The sequence below is a fragment of the Pararge aegeria genome, chromosome 1, assembly GCF_905163445.1.
Source record: "Pararge aegeria chromosome 1, ilParAegt1.1, whole genome shotgun sequence".
Lineage (NCBI taxonomy): Eukaryota > Metazoa > Arthropoda > Insecta > Lepidoptera > Nymphalidae > Pararge > Pararge aegeria.
The window spans coordinates 19848091-19873779 of NC_053180.1; the positions used below are offsets into that span (position 1 = coordinate 19848091).

General features: G+C 36.1%; 1 protein-coding gene across 3 annotated transcripts in view; it reads right to left on the bottom strand.

Annotated features, from left to right (window-relative positions):
- Positions 1-25437, bottom strand: part of LOC120628018 (protein madd-4) — a 292600-nt gene extending 267163 nt beyond the window's left edge. For all 3 annotated transcript variants that reach the window (XM_039898237.1, XM_039897428.1, XM_039896608.1), the window contains exon 1: positions 25322-25437. The gene's annotated coding sequence lies outside the window, so the exon portion shown is untranslated. The remainder of the gene's footprint in view (positions 1-25321) is intronic.
- Positions 25438-25689: the final 252 nt, after the last annotated feature.

The window sequence follows — 25689 nt, forward strand, 5'->3', positions numbered from 1 at the left end:
TATTTACTCTTATTTAAGTATTTATTTTGAGTTTCTTGCGCTCATAAGAGCGGATAAAACTGTAGGGGTAGATAACAATTTTGTCCCCGTGGAGGAAATGTCTCCTGCCCGTTCAGAGTCAGACGAAGTCGTGAGGGACCGTTAGCGTTATATAAATGGCACGAGGTATTATAAAAAGGCTAATTGGAAAATCGCTATGTTTAGTGTTAGAATCCCAATGCGGTAAATTAATTCCAACACCTTTGGGAAAACTGAGATGTATCTTATTACTTAGGAACTCTACTAGTTTTCCGACAAACGAAAACACACCCTATTGTCACACATAAAGATAGAATTTAATACATTCTCGGATCGTTACATACGTTCCTGTAATTTATTCTTTACAGGATACAAAAGAACTTATATCAAAAACCTGTAGAGGAAAGTAAACTCAAGGATTTAAACGCAAGGTGTATTTTAGATTGTTGCTATTTTTGTTTAGATTTTGTATGAGAAATAAATTCAAGATAGCGACGTGTGGGTCGCATTCAGATTGGGGGTAAACACTTAATTATGCCGCTTGTTAAAGAATTTCGCCTAGTTGACCCCAATAGAATTCATTTTATGTCGAGTATTTCTCGTCAATAGCTTCTGAAAACCGTCTGGTTTTCCTCAAAGTCGACTTTCACGTAAAAGTTAATGCCTTGTACACGATTCATTCCAAGTTATTTGATAGATTTATAGATACTTCGAGCCTATATTCATCGTCTATTAAATAGTTACTTTAGTATTGACGGCACCATATATCATGATAATAAAACCATTTCTTTTTTTTCCACTACTTGTTACTTACCTGATGGTAAGTGTTGACGCAGAAACCTATTAGGGGTATGGCTGTAGGTTATAGTAGTCATATTCCTAATAGGTTTCTGCGCGACATCGCACCGGAACACTAATATAAAAAGCGGCACGTCTTTGTGTTACTCGGTAGGTAACTAGCCAAATTCAGAAATTATAAAGGGGCAATTAGGGCCCCTGCTGGGAATCGAACCCGGTACCACCTACTTAAATTTACAGCGCCTACCGCTGTGCCAGGGCGGTCGTTACTAAAATAAATGGAAGAAAGTTAGCTATTAAATTAATTTATATGCATTGCAATCCCAATAAATGAATAAGTCAAACAAGACTGCTCGTCTTGTTTGACTTGTCTTGTCCCCTAGAGTGTTCTAAAGCTAGTAGTTTGCAAAGCAGGTGATTTGTGGGCGTTATTTCATGATGGACAATCCTAATAGTATTTATAGTCGAACACGCAAAGAATTGAGAATATACAGAACCCTCATTCAGCCATTATTTCACGCAGTGCATTGTGTTCAAAACAGCGAAAACTTCGCACAACAATGCTAGGTCACAAATAATTGCCATTTTCCCTAACTGATTTTTAAATCTGATGGGAAGTGATGAGCGCGCTTGCCTAGAAGATGCCTATTCACTCTTGATTTGAAGGTACTCATATTGCAGGTACTGGGGAAAATGGAAGCTAGAAGGGAATTCTAGATCCTTGCGAATCAGAAACTAAGATGCAAAGCGCTTCGTACGCGTCCGTGGTATATCATGTAGGGATGCAGATCCATATGTGCCTCACGGTGCCTCACGGTTCGATGGTAAAAAAGGTGAGGGGGGAACTAGATCAAACAGTTCTTGAGCACACTCTCCGATATACCTTATACAATAATGGTATGAAGTGACTAACCGCCTGTTCGAGAAACACAACTAAAGTAGAGTGGTTCTCGATACTTCAATATTAGTCGTGTACACGGTTTCTGTATGTTACTAATTCGGTGCAAACACGCTTATCAATTGTAGGCCACCGAGTGAATTCTCCTTGTATATAATAAGTAAATATTCGATAGGAAATTATTCCGGAAACATTATTTCAACAAATTCACCCCGAATGAAATCAAAAAAGCAAATTTAAATTCACTAATAAACAGTCCTTCGTTTAATAAAAAAGAAATGCTAAGCAAAATATTAATGAGTACATTCTGATTTGATAAAGGCGCGGCCGACTGTTGGCGATAGAGTTTTATAGACTGATGTTTTCACTTGTGATGTTACACTTCTAATGTTTAAAGTGTGAAAGTGTACGTTTGTTTATTTTTTGTGAAATTGATGGCAGATCAGAATACTGTTGTCACCACAGCTCTTCCCGCGGGTGTCGTATGTGGCGACTAAGGGAATATAACGGAGCACGGCCAGCGGCGCCCTCTGGGCTAATACTACTATTTGCTGCGATCAGCAACCCTTCGGCCTAGCGTGGTCATTATGGGCTAACCCTCCTGTTGAGAGATGACTTTAGTCCAGCGGTGGACTGCTATTGAATATTGAAAATTAACAATTTAATTGAATTGAATTGCAAAAATATCCTTTATTACCGATGCATGGCTTCCAAGTCAAAGTCAAAGTCAAATATTTCTTTATTCAAATAGGCACATAGATGGCACTTTTGATGCGTTATTATATACAAAAATGTGTACATAGCAGTGAGTAGTGATGGCGATAACTACAATCGTAAACTTTAAACTAATGCTACGAGGGTTCCAATCGCGCCCTGGTCTAAGAAGAAGCCCACAACAAACTTAGCCGGGTGTTCTTTTTGTTATCACCATCTCATATTGTCATTAGAAAATATTTAAGAAGCAACCTGGTTAGAGCAATTGTTTACACCCAAGCTTTTTTATCGTTTACGTAATCAACAAGTTAAACAATCTTCGAAAAATGCTCCATAGAAATAGCTTGCATCCTGGAAACTGACATAATATCCGCTCTGTTTTCCATAAATATCAAGACAGAATAGACAAGCTTTTTCTAGTTCGAATCTGCATTTCGAATCGCAGCGGCAGAATCACTGCAAACAGACGGATGGTCGCAAAAGTGCTCAAATTAGGCCAACTTGAAATAAATACATTTTGAATTTGATTTTTTTTACAACTTCCTCAGTCTGGATATCAAATGGAAGAACTTCGCTAGTAGAGTATGATATTGAAAGTTTGTAATATTTTTTTTTTCATATCAAAATCCCTTCATTGGCAGGGAATTCAACAATCTAAAACTGTTCTTTTATCTTTATTACGTTACTTAGAAAATTCAGAACTTTCATACAAAATTCAAACACCAGGTATAGCACATAGCATATTATTCATGAAAGCGACTCAAATTGCAGACGTGGACGAAAATAGATTCATTCGAACTACAAGTTGATTGAATCGAAATATCTCGAGATGTTATAGTTTTGCAAACTGTACCTTCACCTTTCTGTTTTGTTTTACGTTTATTTACGTAAAACAAAACGTTGAAGTGACTTGATGATTAGTTGTATCCTTTAGTACCTTCTGAGAACAATGAATATTTAGTACCGTACTTAAAAAACAGATACAGTCATAAAGACAGAGGTGAATCCTCTAAACAATAAATTTCATTCATTATTTTTTAATACTTTTGTCATTTATTTTTACACATAAATATATTCAAAGGATAAAAAAGCTGGGTTGCTAATAATTGATACAACCAGATTGCTCTTCTAATAATTTTAAATGACAATGTGAGTTGGTGATAGTAATAAAGAACACTTGGCTAAGTTTGTTAGGGGCTTCTTCTTAGAGCAGGATGAGTTCGAACCCTCGTAGCTTAAGTTTTATGTTTACGAATATGGCTAACACATTTTTCATGCAATGTACGCATCATACTACTTGAATAAAGATATTTTAAGACTTTGACTTTAAAGTGTATTAAGTGTTCAATGTTGTACTGCATAGTGGTTTAACAAATAATCGATTCAAAAGATAACCATCCAAAACACAATCGAAACAATGTACAGTATATGTACACAAAATAAATGTTCAAGTTCAACAGAATGACGTTGACGCGAAATTACAAATGACACACGTATATTACACTGTCGAGTATATAGCATGTATTAGTTTATATATTATGCGTGTACATGTACGCAACCCACCAACCTGCATTGGAGCAGCGTCGTAGGTCTATGCTCTAAAACCATCTCTCCTTTGAGAGGCCCCCTTTGCTCGCTCAGCAGTGGGCCTATAATAAGCTGCGGATGATGATACAGACGATGGTGAAAAAATAAATCGCTTAGCGCGGCTAAAGAAGATTTCACTTCAAAAATAGATTCAGTACGCTTCCTCTTATGAATCCTTTATCAATCTGACGCAGCCTTACCGCCAGTATTTTCTATACAGTAATGAATTGCACGTCAAAACCAGCCGCCCGCGCCCGGCGATTACTCCACTGAAATTAATTTCTAACCGCTCGGCCGTTATTGTTTTTCTTCTGTTATAGTAATTGTTCAAACCCTTTCGATAGTAAACAACACGTGATTTATAGTTTTGCTTATTAAAATATACCGGCACAGGTAATGGTTGTAACATATGGCAGTTCTAGGTAAATAATATAGCTTTTTGTGAAAAAGCTCGTCGGAGGAAGTATGCTTATTTCTGCGGCTAAGCATTATTATTGCAATACTGTGTCCTGGCTTAAGGGTGTGGTTACCGGAGTAAGTACAGGCACACTTAATTATGAAAATTAAGCTTAATTAACTCCGCAAAAGCACGAGAATCTGTATGGTATAATTTATAATTTCTTCAATCCACAATGTATACTCCACACCAAACAGATCTTTGGCAATGAAAACTCTACGCACACTGGTACATTGCCGAAGATCTATTTGTTGTGAAGTATATGGATTGAAGAAATTATAAATAATACCATACTGATAATATATACAGAGATACATATTTCTTGTGTGCGTGGGGTGGGTATGACACTGAACTCCTCCTAAACGGCTGGACCTAATTTAATGAATTTTTTGGTATGCGTTTCAGTGGCACCATGGAAGGTTTAGATTCACGAATCAGCCCGACAGATGGCGCTGGGGTCCGCTAGTTTGTTATAAAATAATATACAATTGCCCTTGGATGAATTCGCAATTTTATGTAGCCTAGTAAACTTTTTTAACACTCAATGTTATTTTATAAGTTCGTTATATTTTTATGGACATTAATTAAATTTTAAATATTAACTGACTATGCACCGTCATTGTTTTAACTTTTATGGCCCATTTTATAGATTGCACGAACAGCCCTCTTCAGCAGGACGAAAACAGAATCTATATCAGCCGCATTACCCCATAATAAAATGCCGTAGGGCATAGTGCTGTGAAAATAACTAAAATACACAAGCCAAGCAGGTTCAAGCAAAGCCTCGAATCTATTCTAGCTTCTCTCTAATAATCAGTTAATTCATTCGTCTTGATGTTTGCTCAAAGTCATGAATCGAATTATTGAACAAACCTTAGATGCGCTCATTTTTAAGTCAACTCACCTGTAACGTTCGCAAAGTCATATAAGCCACACGGTACATGTTTTGGCACTTTATGGTACCCTGGTACATTCATTTCGGACATGTTCCGGGCGGCCATTTTATGTGCACCAATAATGTTAACGGCGTCCCTTTCTCTCCAGAGCGATAATAATACTAAAAACTAAGTGTATAACTAACATTAAGTTGTTGGAATAAAAGACAACATTATTTCCTACATTCATATAATCAATAGCCTATAATAGTCCTCTGCTGGAATAAATGCCTCTCCCAACAGAAGGGTTTGCCCATAATTCGACGGCCGATTGGTGCAGTTTGCAGCTACCCTGCTTTCTAAGCCCAAGGCTGTAGGTACCATTCCCACTACTGGAAAATGTTTGTTTGATGGGCATGAATGTTTTTCAGTGTCTGGGTGTTTATATGTATATTCTAAATATTTATTTATATTATTCATAAAAATATTCATCAGCCATCTTAGTGCCCATAACACAAGCTACGCTTACTTTGGGGCTAGATGGCGATGTGTGTATTGTCGTAGTACATTTATTATTTTTTTTATTTGTAATTAACGTTGGGCAGACGGGTTGGTGATCGCAGAAAATGGTAGCACGAAGGTCACTGATGCCCCTTCTCTGATATTTATATATATATATATAAAAGATACATATTATATAGTAAAGTATAAAAAATTAATGATGATGAGTAGACTAGCACACTACAAAATAATTTACTTCCGAGAACTAGCAAATTCAAATATGGAGATCCATAATCTGCTTTATAAAAATAATTAATTCTTCTGTTCAAACTTAAGAAATTATATTTTTGAATAGCAAACATTTCGTAGCAGAATATATAAAATATTGTGTTTTGGATCTAAGTTTTTAGAAGGTGTTATGTTCTTATATATAAATTTTACTTTATAACAATAACAATTTAGATCTCAATTCTTTATTCGATGAAGCCGGAAACCACCCATCTTGGCTTTTAATTTTTACATAAATTATATTAGTACTATAAAACTAAATTAAGTCTTTAAAACTAAATTAAATCTAACCCGTCTTTGATGCCACTAAAACGAAGCGTAAAGCCCAAGATGCTGGCAGTCCTTTGAATGGCCTAATTAATTCTCTAGCCAAAGTACTGGCACCTCCGAATGTTGGATGGATACTTTAAAATTGACGGCGGCACTCTAGTGTTTTTAAGCGGTGATAGCCAAGTGGGTAAAACTTCGGCTTCACTTTCGTGGGGCGAGTTCGAATCTCAACACTAACTTTTTGAAGTTACGAGCATTTGAAGCAATTAAAATATAACTTGCTTCAACGGTGAAGGAAAACATCGTCAGGAAACCTAAGAGTACGAGTACTACGAATTCTCCATAATGTCCTCAAAGGTGTGTAAAGTTATCTACATATCGTCTAAAAAGTACAGAAATCCTTTGTAGGGATGGGTAATACTGAAGGTAATATTAAATAGATCTACCTTTACTGTCTTTGTCTGTTTGTGTTGTTCTGGTAAATATTGGATAGAAGCAGGCGTTATTTTGCGGATCTTAACAATTATTCATTGTAAAGTCAACATCTCCTGAGGATGCTCCGGTTTCGGAGCGAAACGTGCGTAGAGGGTACATTGCCGAGGATCTCTTTGGTGTGGAGTATAAGGATTGAAGAAATTATAAATTACACCACACAGATTCTCCTGCTTTTCGCGCAGTATAGCAAATTAAGCTTAATTTTGATAATTGTCCTGGTAAATAAAAAAAATCCTATTCTATTGTATTCTTTACCTAAGTGTAAACTATATATTAAAACTAGCGGCGTGCATAGAGGGTATGCACAGGGTATGCAGATGATATAAACTAAAGATAATCTGCAGTACGATTTTTAAACATCCTAAGAATAGGCATTGTAAGAGTTATAAAAAGCCTACCCTTAAGTATTTATAACCCGTACTGGACATTTTTTTCATTTTATATCATCTGCATACCCTGTGCACACCCTCTATGCACACCACTGATTAAAACCTATTTAACAAAAAGTGGTTACTACACGATTGATGAAATCCTTAACGACAAGGCTGCTTGGAAGCAGACCTCAGACTTCACTCTCATCTCTCACAAAACAGAATAAATCTATAAACTAGGCCTACTTGAAAAAAGAATTTTGAATTTTGTTACTAAAAGCATATTGATATTGAGCATATTTTTAAGTTTGGTGAACCCAAGAAAAATACATGTTACCTCTATACCTTTTCGTCCCCACTTTACATATTCGATTTACGTTAATCGCAGAGGGTCTCTATTATATCTAATGAGGTTTCGATCCAAAAGGGTGTTGTAAACTCTCTTACGAGTTAAGAAACGAGTCTTACACAAAGATTATTGGTAAAAATACTCGCGCGTTACTTTTAGATTGCTTTGGTATGGTTAGTAGAAAACGGTTAGCTTACTTATGCAAATTTCAAATTTTTTTAGTAATTGTTGGCGGACCAAGCAGACGGACCACCTGATGGTAAGTGGAAAACCATCACCCATAAACAGGGCATCACTTCGCAGGGCATGCAGAAAACACCCGTCAACCTCTCTGAGTTGGTGTTAAGCGTCATCATCATCATCATTAAATGACAATGTGAGATGGTGATAACAAAAAAAAACACGCGGCTAAGTTTGTTGTGGGCTTCTTCTTAGACCAGGACGCGTTTGGAACCCTCGTAGCTTTAGTTTTAAGTTTACGAATATGATTATCACTACCGTGTAATACTCATGTAATGTACGCATCAAAAGTGCCACCTATGGGCCTACTTGAATAAAGATATTTTTGACTTTGACTTTGACATCAAATCAACCTATTACCCGCCCACTACAGGGCACGAGTCTCCTCCTATAATGAGAAGGGGTTATGGCCGTAGTCCACCACGCTGGCCCAGTGCGGATTGGTGGACTCCATATACCTTTGAGAACATTATGTAGAACTCTCAGGCATGCAGGTTTTCTCACGATGTTTTCCTTCACCGTTGAAGCAAGTGATATTTAATAAATTAAAACGCACATAACTTAGAAAAGTAAAGTCGTGCTCCTACCCAATGCGCATCTATTTGATTTTAACCTATTTCAATGCATATCCAATATATGATTTTCATTGCTGATGTTAGTACAATAAAGAGTTATAAAAACTAGTCAAGAGCTAGTCGGACTCCAGCACGAGGAGATCCGTACCATTATCTATAAAACAAGCAAAAAAGATTTATGGGAGCTTAAAAATGCTTTTTAATATGTTTTTTTTTAATTCTGTTCGTTATAGCGGCAGTAAAAATACATCATCTGTGAAAATGACAACCGTCTAACTATAATGAGATAGAGCCTGGTGGCAGACGGACAGACATATTGACCGACGGACAGCGGAGTCTAAGAAACAGTTATCAACGTTTTACCCTTTTATAAAACACAAAGAAACAGCAATAACATTCCTAAAAGATTTTCCTTAGAATTCGATTCCATTAGTGCAAAAACAAAACGATTCCAGACTTAAGAGCAAATAACGGGAACCTTCCCTTATCCGCTATAATTGAATTCGACAAACGATAAATTTGACATAAGACCGTTGTCACTTGTAATAAGTAGGTCGAAAAAAAAATCTCATAAATTGGTATGGCCATTTCATTTTCTGTCTGTACCCCGAGGGCGAGGCAATCAGGGCCGGGATATAAAGGGATGGCGCTATCCTCGTAAACTGTCCTGCGCTCAGATTATTCCAGATTTGTATCGTAAGATGTTTTCTTTTTATTCATTTATTTATTGAAGTAAAACTTCTTCAGCCGCGACTAGGGAGTAACTAAAGATTTTTCAGAAAAAAATCGTGTAAAAAAAAAAAAACATAGTTTTTTGAAAATCTCTAAATATAATGGTTTATTAAATAAGTTATTATAATAATAAAATATTATACATTTTCTGACGATTGCGACACACTATAACATTCAATGACAAGGTTATATTGACATGTGCTGATCTAACCTACAATATTCTACTTTTATAAAATGTGAAAGTGTTATTATTGAATTTTAAATAGAATATAAAATGAAATAGTGAATATGAAATGAAATGGCGGAATATTACTAAAAGTTTTACTTAAATCGCGCGTAAAAGTTACAAGCAACCACTTTTTTATGTCAACTTGACTTCTGTACAATGCGTAGTCACGAAAATTTCAGGGCTTGTGAACCGAGAGCTAACGCCGACGCTGACTCAGTCAATTTTAATAGCCGGGAATCGAAGGTTCCAGACATAAACCTTTTTAGTAAGCTTTTGTGAGAGGGCTCGTCCGGGGAAGTACCAACCACCATCCTTATTTCTGCTGCCAAGCAGCACCGCTGTGCTTTCGGTCAGCAAGGTTTGGCTGCCGGTGTAATTACAGTCATAAAGGCTTAACGTCTACGTCTCAGGTTGATTAACATTGAGTGGAAAATTATAGGATGTGTTCCTAACATGCCCTGCGAAACGTTGCTTTGTTTATAGGCCATTGTTTTCACACTTACCATCAGGCGGGATATCGGCTTCGTCCACCAATTATTACGTTTAAAACATTCATAATCAATTATAGCCAGCTAACGATGTTGTTACATATGTCCAAATATCCATGGTCTAGCTTCCAGCGTGCTACTCGTATGATGTCGCAAAGTCTACTTCATTGGCATTGACCAACGCTGCATTTATCGGAAGAGGGTCGCTATTCCAGCTCCTTGGGACACCAACGTCCATCAGTTCCCGGAGCTAGATCCCACACCCTTAGCCACGAAATGAAATACGTAAATGAATGGATTCTCCTGTTCTATAAGCGTTGTTTCAGCTACAGTTACAACTTCTCTCGACATAGCACCCTCAACAAAATCATCTGACGATCTTTTCCGATCGCTCACGTGTCAGCTGTATTAGAATCCAGTGGTTTAGCACGGAGCAAAGCCCTGATGTTATGACGCTCGGTTCTCGGAAGCTAGGAAGGTCGCTTTGAGGGACGAAACTGTGTGTGTTGATACCCTCAATAAAGCTACATCACCCATCCAAGCAACCTCATTAATGTTTGGTCCGGTACGGCAAGAGACGCAGATATGAAATCAAAAACCTTGACAGCAATTTAATTTTTGTGTCTTCTGGAGTAGATATTTTGGGGCTATGGGGACTGGGGGCTCGAGCTTTTTAAAGGATGTTCGAAAAAGGTTAACGGGTCTACCAGTGATCCAAGAGCTGACAGTCACAAAGAATAAGTTTGGCAAAGGTTAATATTTTAATCAATAATAAATTTAATTTTATTAATAAAAGATTATTAGAATAGGTTTCAAATTCAAATAATACGACACCTAGCATAAGTTTATATACGAGATTAACAGTTGGACGGACCCGTACCTACCTGTACTAATTGGCTTTGTCGTAGCGAGAGGCCAAGTCGGAAAGCTTCGTAGCGGAAGGCCAAGTCGCTTTTCATTAGAGCTTCAGCGGTTGAGACTAACGAATGTAACTAACCAGTAACCGCAGAATAGTATAATATATGTGTTATTCCTGCAAATTTGTATTATAGAATTCGATTTATTCTTGGCGTTGTTATTACAGTCGATAATGCTTTATTAAAAATAAGCTGGCTGTCTGTAACAGTTCGCTGCTGGACTAAATACCTCTTCGAACGTTAGGGTTTGCTGGGCAGACGGATTGGTGATCGCAGTAGATGGCCGTACTAGCACAGAAAACGCTGCTGCTCGTTTCCGTTATGTGTGTTCTTGTACGACACCCGCGGAAAGACGAGACAAGTGTATTTCCTATCTGTCAACACCAAAAGAAAATTTACCACCAATCCGCACTGAGTCAGCGTGGTGGAATAAGGCCTTAACCCATTCTCATAGTGGGGGGAGACCCGTGCCGCGTAGTGGGCCGGTAATGGGTTGAAAAGCAGGAGAATCTGTATGGTGTAATTTATCATTTCTTCAATCCTTATACTCCACACCAAACAGATCTTTGGCAACGTACCCTCTACGCACGTTTCGCTTCGAAACTGGAGCATCCTCAGGTGATGTTGACTTTACAATGAACATTAAGAATGAAATTTTATGTAATCTGAAAAAAATTGTGGCAATGTTGTAAGCAAAAAACATGCGCGACTGCAGTTGTTAACGTCCGTTAAAAACAATCCAAAATCTTAAGATGACTTCAGATTATCTAGTAGAAAAATACTCAATTCAATCTGCCATCTATAGATTTTGGATTAGATTTATTTTTTTTGTTAATTTTCAGGGAAAGTCGGGTAAAATAAAACTTCGTCAGTAACAGAGGTCTAATGTTCAGCTAATTAGATAGTAAAAGTTCATTAAGGATAATGTTTTTTTTTTCGTCTTAAAATAAGTAAATTAGGAAATTAATTAATATTACGTTACCAACTCTTTTGTAATAAAAAGGTATTTCAACTGGAATTTCTGTTCCCAAATTTTGAACTCAAGTCAGCATAAAACAAACACAGTGTCTGTCCGTGTCGAGAGCGATGGCCGACGGAGCGGGGGCTTAATAAAATCAATGAGTCAATCGAGAGGAAATTTCGGATGAAGAGCAGTTCTTATAATAAAAGGACCTTGTTTTTCCACTGAGAATGGCTCAGTTCGAGAGTCATTAATAATTTCTGAGAGCTTTCTATTAAGTTTTAAATAAAATAATGAATTTCGAACCCAGACTTTGTCAGTCTAGACTCTAGAGGTTTTGGTTTTCTTCTGCTATGACCAGTTACTTTGCAAAGAATGAACGTTCCACTGCTGTTTAAGACAATGAATAGAAATATTTTCAAATGACAAATTTTGTTGTCGGCTTCTTCTTAGACCAGGGCGCGTTTGGAACCCTGTAGCTTTAGTTTTAAGTTTCCGAATGTAGTAATCGCCATCACTACTCACTGATTACATACAAAATGTGTTCAAAGTGAACACATTTTGTATGTAATCAGCTCATCAAAAGTGCCATCTATGTGCCTATTTGAATAAAGAAAAATTTGACTGTGACTTTGCATAAACATTAAAAACCATACCCAATTTTGCTTTAAGATAGTATTTAGTGTCAAAAATATACCTACAATTTTAAGTCAATCGAGAGATAATTTCTTAAGAATCGATACTCGTGTTACAGTAAATAATTAAACTTTTGATAACTATAAATTCATATTTGCCAGATTTTTAGGTTCATGACATTGAGTCTTAGTCGTTTAACACTAGATTAAGTTATAAGTTATAAGTTATTATAAGTTATGAGTTATAAGTTTGATGGTACATAGTACGACGTAGGTATATCAGACCGCTTAGCCAGCACACGTGGATAAAGTGGATTTTTTTCGGACTGAAATCTAATTATTATTATTACTGAAATAAATAAAAACTATGTTACTTACTAAGAATTAAGCTATTATTATAGCAAAAAAAAACTATTTATACCGGTTAAGTATTTCTGAAAAGAAAATGGACTGTAACAATATAAATATTACAAGCAAAAATAAACTAGTTGTGCAGTTTACTAGGCTACATAAAATTGCTAATTCATTCAAGGGCAATTGTATATTATTTTATAACAAATTACCGAATGAAATCTTTGAGATGTCTCTCAATAAGTTCAAAGTTTATATAAAACGTAAGCTTACAGAAAAATCCTATTATAACGTTAAGGATAACTTAATATAAATTTACTGTGAGATGGTAATAACAAAACAAAAATTTACCCGGCTAAGTTCTTCTTAGACCAAGGCGCGTTAGGAACCCTCGTAGCTTTAGGTTTAAATTGGCGAACGATGTTATCACCATCCCCTTACAATTATGTAAACATATATGTATGAACGCTTCATAAGTGCCTGCGATAGGCCTACATGAATAAATAGGTTTGAATTGAATTGAATTGGTTTTTCCGAAAGAATTATACCTACATAAGGTACCTAATTTTTATTTTGGTAAAACTAAATATCTCGCAGCCTAGAACTCTTTACTCCAACAGAAGTCGATGAGGACAGTTTACCAACGCGAAGTTGAGATCTCACCAGGACCACGATCTTCAGTCATGAAGGAACGACCATAGAGAGAGAGAGAACTCTTTAGTTTCAGATAAAACGTTACTAAGACAATAACATACCTTAAAACCAAGCACACATTCGTATTCAAGACTGCAAATCACACGTCAATATTTAATTTTATAAAAAATTGTATAACTTGAGGAGTAATTTTTTTAGCAGCCCTACACATCCCAGAGCCAAGAACCCTTTAGTTTCTGGTTAAACTCTCCCTACACTATAAGATTAATAAAAGCCAAGCCAATATTGCCTTCATCCTTCTTGCTGAGAGAAAAGAGAATTTTTAAATCGGTTGTGTAAATAAATGTATTTTGAGTATATCCAATATAAATAAACAAATAATTTCCTCTCTAAATGTAACTATTTAGTAAAGTAACAGTTAAATACAAATTTTAATAATCATCATCATCATCATAATATCAACCTATTACTGGTTCTCTACAGAGCACGGGTCTCCTCCCACAATGAGCTGATTAAGGCCGTAGTCCACCACGCTGGCCCAATGCGGATTGGTGGACTCGACACGCCTTTGAGAACATTATGGGGAACTCTAAGGTTCGGATGTTTTCCTTTACCGTTGAAAGTGACATTTTAATTACTTAAAAACGCACATAACTCAGAAATGTTAGAGGTGCGTGCTGGGATTGGAACTCGGCCCCCCGAAAGTGAAAGTGAAGTCGAAGTCCTACCCACTGGGCTATCACCGCTTCTAAAAAATAATCAATAAAAAAATCTCATTATTTTTAAGAATTTAGCAAAATCGATGTCATGTAAGTCGGCTAAGAGGAAACTTCTGAAGTTCAATTCCTAAAACATAAGATCCTTATTGTTCCCCAGAGGTCGGGTAGAGAATAGGTCGCATTGAGTGCCAATATTAAATTTCCGAGCAAGTTTTTTTTACTTATTCATACACTTCTCTTTATAAAACACTAGCTGTTGCCCGCGACTTCGTCTGCGTTTGATTTTGTTTTTAAAGTATTCAGTATCGCTAAGCCTTAAATGAGTATAGTAGTATATATAAATATATATAACATGTGACTGTCAATTAATTATAGACAAATAAATTGCAATAAAATAAAATTGCGACTATAATTAAAGATATAAGCTATCCTATCTCTTAAGTTGGACCAGACTGCTCACGGTGTGCCCATTTAATTTAAAATCGGTTAAGTATTTTAGGAGTCCATCGCGGACAAACATCGTGACGGGAGATTTATATATATTAAGACTAGCTGTTGCCCGCGACTTCGTCTGCGTTTGATTTTGTTTTTAAAGTATTCAGTATCGCTAAGCCTTAAATGAGTATAGTTGTATATACATATAACATGTGACTGTCAATTAATTATAGACAAATAATTTGCAATAAAATAAAATTGTGACTTTACTTAAAGATCTAAGCTATCCTATCTCTTAAGTTGGACCAGACTGCTCACGGTGTGCCAATTTAATTTAAAATCGGTTCAGTAGTTTAGGAGTCCATCGCGGACAAACATCGTGACAGGAGATTTATATATATTAAGATTGTAATTTGAGTTGCCTGGCAGAGATCGCTCCTTAGCGATAAGGCCGCTTTTTGTATCCTACTACAATCTTTAAGGGTTTGATCTTTTTTTTGTTTTCTGAATGATGTGGTGGACAAATAAAGAGTATAAATAAATATATATTTTTTTAGGAATAATTGAAACGGTAATACGGATTTAAAAACGAGCTACGAGTAAGTGCGAATTGGACTTACACAATAAGGGCCTTTAAAATAAACGTGGATTTACGTCGGAGTAGTTATTGTAGTTTTATGTTAAATTTTATCACCAGATTTTATCTCCTGTCTAGGGATAAAAATAACATGTCCACCAGAGAGAGAGATAGATGTTCCCTCGTTTATTATTACACGTATATTATTTGCATATTATTTCCAACCATGCGTCAATTGCTCTTTAAGAGTTTATAAAACTGTCGGGGAAGGCAAAATTTCTTCCTTTCCCCGGAGAGAAAAAGGCCTCAGCCCATGCTAGCCTAGCTTTGGTTTTATACTCTCCTTTATTTGAGGTTTCATCAAGTTTCAACTAAGAGTACCGTTCAAATGCCAGAGCGTGAAAAAACACTTACTATTCTGATGTATGAGTAAAAGCTATACTACGGTGTGAAATGAAATCTAATAGAAACGGCCACATAGTTTCGTAGCCTAGCTTTGAGCTCGCTCACAGCTTAGCTACATTCCACAGCTCGTGTGGAAAGGCACCCTTAGGCTCATACTCGTAACTACAATAAACGGAGAAGCGCGATAGTAATTTATAGTCTAACTAAGCTCCTTTATAGTAGTACAAGTTATAAGCGATTTGAGGCTAAGCTTTCTTCATAAATTTTTGATTGTACTCAGGCCATGGACTGCCTTGGTAATATACTGCTCAACTACAGATAACAGAATCCTAAGTTTGATTCCAATGTCAGACCAAAAATGTTATTTTGTTTTCTGTAAAAAAAATCACAGTGGTAATGGATTTTTCTGCCAACTAATTCTCAGTTCCAGCCCGGGATACGGAGATAATGATGTTCTTTTATCATGGTTGATACCTATAAGTCCAAGATCTAGTCTATAGGGCCTAAGCTTCTGGGGATCAAACCAGGCACCTATAAGACTACCGCGCTCACCTTTGAAGTAGAAAGGTTGACAAAAACGTCTGCGGAATATGATGGTGATGATGAAACCAAAAAAAAGACCTTTGTGGTGGCAGCTATCTTGAACCGATTTTCATCAACCATAATATAAGAAAACACTCCCGTCGAATTCACCTTTCAAATAAACTCAAAATAGGTTCAGCTGTTTGGGAGCTATGATGCCACAGACAGACACACGGACACGTCAAACTTATACAACACTCCGTCGTTTTTTCGTCGGGGTTTAAAAACGGAAAGTTTTCAGTAGAAATATGGCATAAGTAGAAAAATACCCTAAACTAAAAAAAGACGAATGTAAGACGCGTGCCCGTTGTTTTGAACCCTTCCATTTTTTATTACTTTCGTTTAAAAACGTTTGCTAAGAAGTATTCTTTGTTTGTTTTCAAGAATCATGCAAGGTGGTCGTGTCATTGGTATTAACAAACAAACAAGCACTCTCATATTAATAATATTAGTATAAGTGTGAAATTAATATAGTATGAAACTTCTAGATTATCATTATTATGCGGGTAGTTGGAATGATCAAAAGTAAATCGTACTTCGTTTTCATTGAATCCACGAAGGATTTTTAAACCTATCATAAGGTGAATGAAATGTGAAAGAACTCGCGAGTAGAACCCCAGAAGAAAATGGCGTATCATTGATTTTAAAAGGAACGTATTTTTTCCAAATACCTCCAAACGAATATTGTGTTCGAGATCACGTGTGCAGACTGTAGAGTCAAGATGTATTAGTAATAAGAAGCATAAATCATATCCGTCGGAATTCAGATGGGAAATGAATATTACCAGATATCATATGGATTTCGTTTTCATTTTTGCTTCTTGGATTTTGTAAATATGTGTAACCTAAAAATACTGATGGAGTACCTACCTATAATCTGGTTTTAAATGTATGTGCTCACTTGTAAATAAAAAAGTTTATAAATATTTTTTTTACGAAGATGAAACTATAAAGTTTGACAGAATGTTTGTAATACATCGGACTACAGAGATTGTGATGCGGTGATAGTCTAGTGGTAAAAGCTTCGGTTTCACTTTCGGGGGACCGAGTTTGAATCCCAGCACGCATCTATAATATTTCCAAGTTATTTGTGGGCTTTAAACAAATAAAATATCACTTGCGGTGAAGGAAAACATCGTGAGGAAACCTGCATGCCTGGGAGTTCCATCTCCATAATGTTCTCAAAGTCGTGTGGAATCCACCAATCCGCACTGGGCCAGCGTGGTGGACTACCGCTTAAACCCTTCCGGGCCGGTAATAAGTTAATATGATGATGAATATTTCCTCTAAAACAACTTTTTTTATTGCACAAAATGAAGCAAGTGATATTTTATTGCTTAAACTGCACATAACTTAGAAAAGTTAGAGTTGCGTGCTGGGATTCGAACGCGGCCCCGAAAGTCAAGTCGAAGTCCTACCCACTGGGCTATCACCGTTTCCTGGAAATATTATGTGAAGTTCAAACTGTTTTATTTAAGTTACATAGTACCGACCAGGGGACTAAACGTTCTTATAAATGATTCATCTCCAATTATGATTCGTTTACATACAAAGCGGTTAAAAAAACGCTAGTCTCTTTATAATTGGTCCGCGACCATTTTAATATAATTTATTGTGTGTTTAGCGTCTGCCGTTAAAAATACAAACCGCGGCGATATCTAAGATTAGTTGTTAGCATTTATAGCGATAATCACCGGGAAAGAGTGCATTTCTCATCATTAAAAGCCTATTATGGTGCTGGTATCGTCCAACAACTTGTTATACGTACTAACAGCTTTGATACAATAACTAAAAGTATTAAAGGAATGATATTTTTACGGGATACAAGAATGTATTATATTTAAATAAAGTTGTTATATTTAAATTATATACAACGACGATAGATACATCGTCATCTAGCCCCAAAGTAAGCGCAGTTTGTGTTATGGGTACTAAGACGAGTGATGAGTATTTTAACAATATACAATGTATATATGTATAATATAATATATATTATACATATATACACCCAGACACTGAAAAACACACACATTTTCTAGTTGTCTTAATCGAACCCACGGCCTTGGACTCACAAGGCAGGGTCACTGCCCACTGCGCCAATCGGCCGTCAATAATAGAAATATTTCTCGCAAAGTATTCATAATATCCACCGACAATCCGCACTGGGCCAGCGTGATGGACTACGGGCTTTATCCTCATTATGGGAGCCCCGTGCCCTGGAATGGGTTAATATGAGGTAAGATAATTATGCCGAATAGTGCATGCGCGTGCGTTTGGTGACTGCGGATCGGAATACAGTTGTCACACTCCCTTCCCTTGCCGCGGGTATCATTCGATGCGGCTAAGGAACAGTGTGCATAGAGGATACACACAGGGTATGCAGATGATACAAAATTAAGGAAATCTTCAGTATGAGTTTTATAACTCTTACAAAGCCTATCCTTAAGTTTTTTATAACTAGTAGGTACTGGAAATTTCCTTCATTTTATATCATCTGCATATCCTTTGAATACCCTCTATGCACGCCACTGCTAAGGAAATATAACGGAGAATGGAGAACAGCAGCAGCCTCAGTTCAAATAAAAATTCTAAATTCAAAAATGTTTTATTCATGTAGACCTTATCTCAGGCACTAATGAAGTGTTCATACATTTAACATGTTACACTAATGTTAGTGATGGCGATAACTGCATTCGTTAACTTAAAACTAAACCCTCCTGGGTTCCCAACGCGCCCTGGTCTTAGAAGTGCACACAACAAACTTAGCCAGGTTGTAACTTAATTAGTGCTACCATCTCCTGCGACCAACGGTCTGCCCAGCGTGGTGATTATGGGTTAACCCTCCCGTTGGGTCGTCGTTAGTCCAGCAATTGACTGTAGCTATCGATATGCTTAAGATAGTAAGACAAAACAATTTTAAGCATACACGAGATATTTTGCGAGAGTTTGTCATCCCAAACCTCACACACTATATATATATTACATACTAACTTTTGCCCGCGGCTTCGCACGCGTTAAGGTAAATTTTTGATTTGGCAAATTTTATCTACCATGGTACAAAAAAATGTCTTGCTGCTAATAGAAAAATATGAACGTATTTTTTAAGTAATTCATACTTAAAAAATCAGAAACTTTGACATAAATTTTCATCCCCTATTTGGAGTTGGAATTTTTCAAATAAATGGAACACATATTTCTTTATTTTTAATCGAAAACTTAAAATCAAAGTTTCATTTATCTATATTAATCTTAATATATATAAATCTCCTGTCACGATGTTTGTCCGCGATGGACTCCTAAACTACTTAACCGATTTAAAATTAAATTGGCACACCGTGAGCAGTCTGGTCCAACTTAAGAGATAGGATAGCTTAGATCTTTAATTATAGTCGCAATTTTATTTTATTTCAAATTATTTGTCTATAATTAATTGGCAGTCACATGTTATATATATATATATACTACTATACTCATTTAAAGCTTAGCGATACTGAATACTTTAAAAACAAAATCAAACGCAGACGAAGTCGCGGGCAACAGCTAGTGATTTTATAAAAACTTTTATCCCCCACTTAACCCTCTTAGGGTTGGAATTTTCATTCCTTTCTTAGCGGATGCCTACATTGTAATAACTATCTGTTAATTTCAGCATGATCCGTCAAGTGTTTAGAGCTGTGCGTTGATAGATCAGTCAGTCTGTCAGTCGGTCACCTTTGCCTTTTATTTATAAAGATTTACGCCTGTGTTAACAATAATTGAGAAACCATAAGCATCCGGATTCCGGCAGTCTATTAACCCCCAACGACACTCCCGAGCCCTCAACAAAAACAAGGGGAAGTGTGAAAAATTATCACAAAATGGTAAATACCGGCGAAGGAAACCGACCTGCGTGATTGCCTTAATAAAATATTATATAGCCCATCCTTCTCGCACAATAGCAATTGCAATGAGTGTAAAGGAGACGCACATAAAATCGAGCCCTAAAACCAGGTAGAATTATAACGCGATCTCATAATAAAAATCCTTGTTTGTCGTAAAACATAAATATGGCGGCGTATAAAGAAGACGGGCGGTGATTTTTCAGTCGCGACGAGTAGGTATCTATGATTTGTTGAATCAATTTGTCCACTCGGAATCCAAATGTCTTTGAATATAACTACCTACTGATTTTCAATAGCTAGGTTACGACTACACAAGGTATTGAAAAGCAAATAAAAAAAGTGTGTGCGTGTAACCTTTACGCGCGATTAAAGTAAAACTTTTATTATTATACCTATATGATGAAAGAGTTGTATGTTCTTGGGACTCAGCCATTTCATTTAATATTCACTATTTCATTTTATAATCTATTTAAAATTCATAAATGTCACTTTCATATTTTATAAATAATTTAATTTATAAAATGAATAGATGAAAATGAAATAGAATTGAGAGTAGGTAATCAATAATTAGATCAGCACATGTCAATATAACCTTTTCATGGAATATTATAGAATGTCGCAATCGAAAAAATAATTATTAATAATTTATTTGTTACAAAAGTAATAAATAAACAAGTATATTTTGAGATTTTCAAAAAACTTTGTAATTTTTTTTTTTTTATAACTGTAAAATTTTTATTCACTTTGCTATTCACAATTGATCCGTTTGAAAATAATGGAAATATAAGTCAAATAAGTAGTAATAAGTTTGCCGTATAAGTCAAAAAGCGTGGAGTATATGACGTGTACTTACGACCAATCCAAATTATTATTTTTAAATAGCGGAAACTGCACAGACGTCTGACGTAAACGTTACTTGCGTCAGAAAAAATCTGAGTTACTCCGTAGTCGCGCCTAAAGAAGTTTTACTTCAAAAAAAAAAGGTTCTAGCCTTTTTCTACAAATTATATTTGCATTATGATTTCTATACTGAAAGTGCTAAAGGACATTTCTACAGTCGCTATAAGACTGATGTAAAATGCATGTACTAATTTCGGCATCGACGGTAGGCGAGCCGTATCTTAATTTGGAAGCGCTCAGGCCGCGATTGCCAGGGCAGTTTCAAATCCTGTCGGTTCCAAAAAATTTTTATATGCTCAAAAATTTATAAAAATTGACATTTCTTGTATCTGTCCCGTTGTTATTATGTATATTATGAGAAGCATATTATAAAAGGAAATACGCAGCTCTAAAACAAAGGACTATTTTACTTGATTCTAACAGCGATGTAGCGGAAATAAAGTAGTGGACCTTTCTACCTTAATTTCAAGCTAATTTAACCCTTAACTTAAGTGAAATCGTAACGCCTTCAATTTCGCACGCCCTTTGAGAAATTCGCCCGACAATCGGACAAAGGTGTGACAAATAATGCGAACTAGTTTAAGGAACACCGGCAATTTACTAAACGCAGTTTCCTTAATCTCGCGTTCCTGTAATGTTGAATAATAACACGAACTTAAAATTAAACCAATTAGTTACCCATGATGGTATATAGATCACGAGAGGAAGCGGTGATAGCCTAGTGGGTAAGGCAGCTTTCCTTTCGTAGATACCGAGTTCGGGCACGAATAAAGTGCTGTCCGGGTAACACTACTAAAGTGGAGTGGTTTTTGATGCTTCAATATTAGCCGTGTACACGGTTTCTGTGTGTCCTTAATTCTGTGTTCCAGACTAGGTTGTTTTGGACTCCTTTTGCAAGATATGTATGCGATAAAAAACTTATTATCTTCACTTTTCTAATGTAAACTGTTTTTTTTTATTTCACTTAAACTTACTTTTGGTAAATGATGATGCAGTGTAATATGGTAGCGGGCTAACATGTTAGGGAATATGGCATTTATATTTTACCCATACCTACCCATAGTTGGCTTCTGCGACAACATACCGGAACGCTAAATCGCTTAGCGGCACATCTTTGACGGTGGGTAGTAACTAGCTACGACCGAAGCCTCCCACCAGACCAGTCCTGAGAAAATTCGGAAATAATAAATTCCCAAATCTCCCCCGCCGGGATCGAACCCGGGAGCTCCAACTTAAAACCACAGCGCTCAATGCTGCGCCAAGGAGGTCGACAAATTATCACCATCAACAGCAAAAAATGTTTGACCGAACTGAAATGACTATACGCCACTACGGGGTTCTGCGAAAGTTTGTTTTCGTCTCGGATTTATTTAATTTTACTAGCTATAATCCGGCCCACCGACAAAGATAGTCTAGGAGTAAATGTAATTTATAAGGCCACTTAAAAGTATAGTAGAAGGTTTGATAAAATCGCTATTCAAAAGATTTACAAGAAGGTAGATAAACAGAGTCTTAACAAATCTATTCTAAATACGCCCACCGTTTGACCAATGTAACGATTTTAACTTGTGATAATATTTAACTTTGTAGTCCATGTTTAAAGCTAAACGAAACGATTGCTTCTTAAAACTTTGATAATAATTAACATGTTTTGTTTGTTTTCCTTATCCTAAGATTGCCTGGATCGCTAAGCGATAAGGCCGCCATTTGTATACTGCTTCTGTCTTTGTTTTTTTTTCTGTATTTTTTTGTGTGCAAATAAAGAGTATAAATAATAAAATAATAATAATATTTTAATTTAAATCTAGGCCAATCTAGTCCGTTGAAAGCAAGCATGTTCCATTGCAAGGGTATGAAGAAGAAGAGATGAATAAAACTTTTTTTTTTTCTTTTATTAAAGGGTTTGAATAAAACTTAGCCGAGACATTATTGGGCTTATCTGTATATTATAAGTATTCAATTGTTGTAAAATGATGTTGGAAAAGAGCAACTGCTGAGTTTCTTCTCGGTAGAAAATGCCTCCCGAACCGGTGGAAGAGTCAAAAACAGAATTATATTGTTTTATACTGTGAAATGTATATTAGCTTTAGAGAAGTTTTCGTTACGCCTCTTCGTGTTCACACAAACTCACTTTAAAGTAACATTAGCTTCTATATGGATGACAGGCTTAATAGCGTGCCAAGATGGTATCACCACCGCCCACGCCTTATCCGACGCTCACTCGTAAACTAATCACTTCACACGATAGATGTGCGGTGCGCTTTTGTTACCCTGCCGCGCCGAAACCTTATTATTTTCAGAACACATACAAATGGTTGTATTTTTTAATTAATAATTGAAATAACAAGCCCATGATTTACCTATTTTTTGGCGTTGTGTTAAAGCTTTATTTTTGACAGCGGGTTGGCGCAGTGGGCAGTGATCCTGCTTTCCGCGTCCAAGGCCGTAGGTTCGATTCCCACAACTGGACAACAAAATATTTGTGTGATGAACATGAATGTTTTTCAGTGTCTGGGTGTTTATCTGTATATTATAAGTATTTATGTGTATTATATTCATAAAAATATTTATCATAACCAAGCTACGCTTACTTTGGGCCTAAATAGCAATGTGTGTATTGTCGTAGTTTATTTATGGCTACCGCTGACCCTTGGGCAGGGTGGAGGTTATGTGGGTAAATCCTCTAAAATGGGTATACCCAAAAAGTAAGAAAAAGTATCATATTAGGTCCATCTGAGGGATGCACCATAAATACGCCACAAATTTCATCAAAATCGATGCAGACGTTGAGCCAAATATAGGGTAAAAATTAAAAAGCAGACACACAATTTTGCTTTATAATATAAAACTGGAATATGGGGTGTAGATTGTTATTTTTAAATGGGGTCTTAACAGCTGAGTGAGGATCCTAGTAACTAGGATTAATTTTTACAGATTCTCATGGTAAAAGAAAATTGAAATACTGAAAATTATAAATGTTTATCGCAATATTTATCATAATTTGAACATTTAATGAAATCTTTTATTTCAAGTTATCTTCTATGTCAAAACCTGTCTCTATATATCGTTGACTCTACCTCATTTGTTAAGCACACGATACTGAGAAGTCAACAATTACTCTTCAAAAATAATGGTTCACATAACAACCAAGTCAATAAATGTTCAGAAAGACCATAAAATATCAATAAAAAAACGATGGCTCCTGATAAGAATACGCTAAAACTTAATCAGGACAGAATATAATGACCGTTCATAAATTGCTGTTTTAAAATCACCCACACATGAGATCTTTATCAAATAAGCACAGTAGGTTTTAAACCGATTTGAAAAAATATTTTTTGTTTGAAAGGCTGTACTTCCCACATGGTCCCATTTTCACCACGTCAACATCTATGGGATGGATCTTGTGAAACCGAGGGAATTCTTTAAATATTATATCGACCACTATAATAACTTAAGTAATTTTTACAGTTACTTGAGTATTTCTTTTCTAAAGCATCATTTAGTCGAGTGAAACTGACGATCCACGGAAGGCCAGCGTACTACACAATAATTAATATCGCTATACATTGTAAAAGGAATATTTTGTAGAAGGTCGTGAGCAGTTGATATTTGGTTGTTACAACTTAGATAATATATTGCAAATCTAGCCACTGAAAAGCGTGAAAAGAGTTCCTTTGATAAAAAATCGACTTTGTCATTCACATTAACAACCTTGGCAGTCAGGTATCACTTATCACCGGATCCGATCACCGTATTCGTATCGACGACACATATCGTAATTGCATATGTGACAGACTGATGAAACGCTGTCATCGTACTCAGTTTCGATACGCCGCTTTGGTACAATATACAATACAGTCATTGGCAAGTCGGTTTTGTCCGGTCATAAAGGAAAGCTGACACAGAAGTGAACAATTTGAGGTGTTCAAAATTAGCTAAGATGTGTGATATGGAAAGACTATTATCACGGAACGTACACGGACGTACACAATCACAAGTGCGAACCCGTGTGAGTTGGAGTATAAAATATGTTTGGAAAAAAAACGACTTTGTTATACAACTAAAAAACATGCATTTTTTTTCTACATAAGCATATTTAAATCGGTGCCAAGTAAAATAAAGAACATTACTAGGTATAGATCATATACGTTATGACCATCTTAAAGCACTATGTACAAACATAAAACCGCTGCCAATTCTGTTTAACATAAATGTCAAAAATAAACTAAATTGACAAGTCACAAATCGTGGCTATCCTTGCCACAGATTTGTTTGATTTTTTAGATTTTTTAGATTAGACAGTATTTTTTTCAGATCTTCCAGAAATTATTTTCGTCTGGATATTGTGTAGAACAGTATTGACACCATTATGTATTTGATGGAACTTGTCCATGAATATAATTAGAAGCTACACACCTGATTAGCTGAGCAAATTATTGCCATGTTTATTCGCTGGTCCTCTCGTTCATTTTACTCACTTTCCACGTCAAACACATCGAATCTGTTAATCTTCTTTTTTGTAAAAAAATTGCAAAAAGAGAATCTAAAGAGCTAATAGGTCTGCGGTGTAGATTTCCTGGCACGTACATGTTTGGCACATCACTGCATGTTAAAAACGACTGTTACTAAAATAGCAACATGCATTGAATATGGTACGACGTAATAGACCAATAATATCCAACGAAATCTTTGCGCACGCCAATTTCAAAACATTCTCATACCCACACTCGTAAATCCCACTTCTGAACATGTCTCCTTTTTCAAATATAAGAGGGCGGGACTAA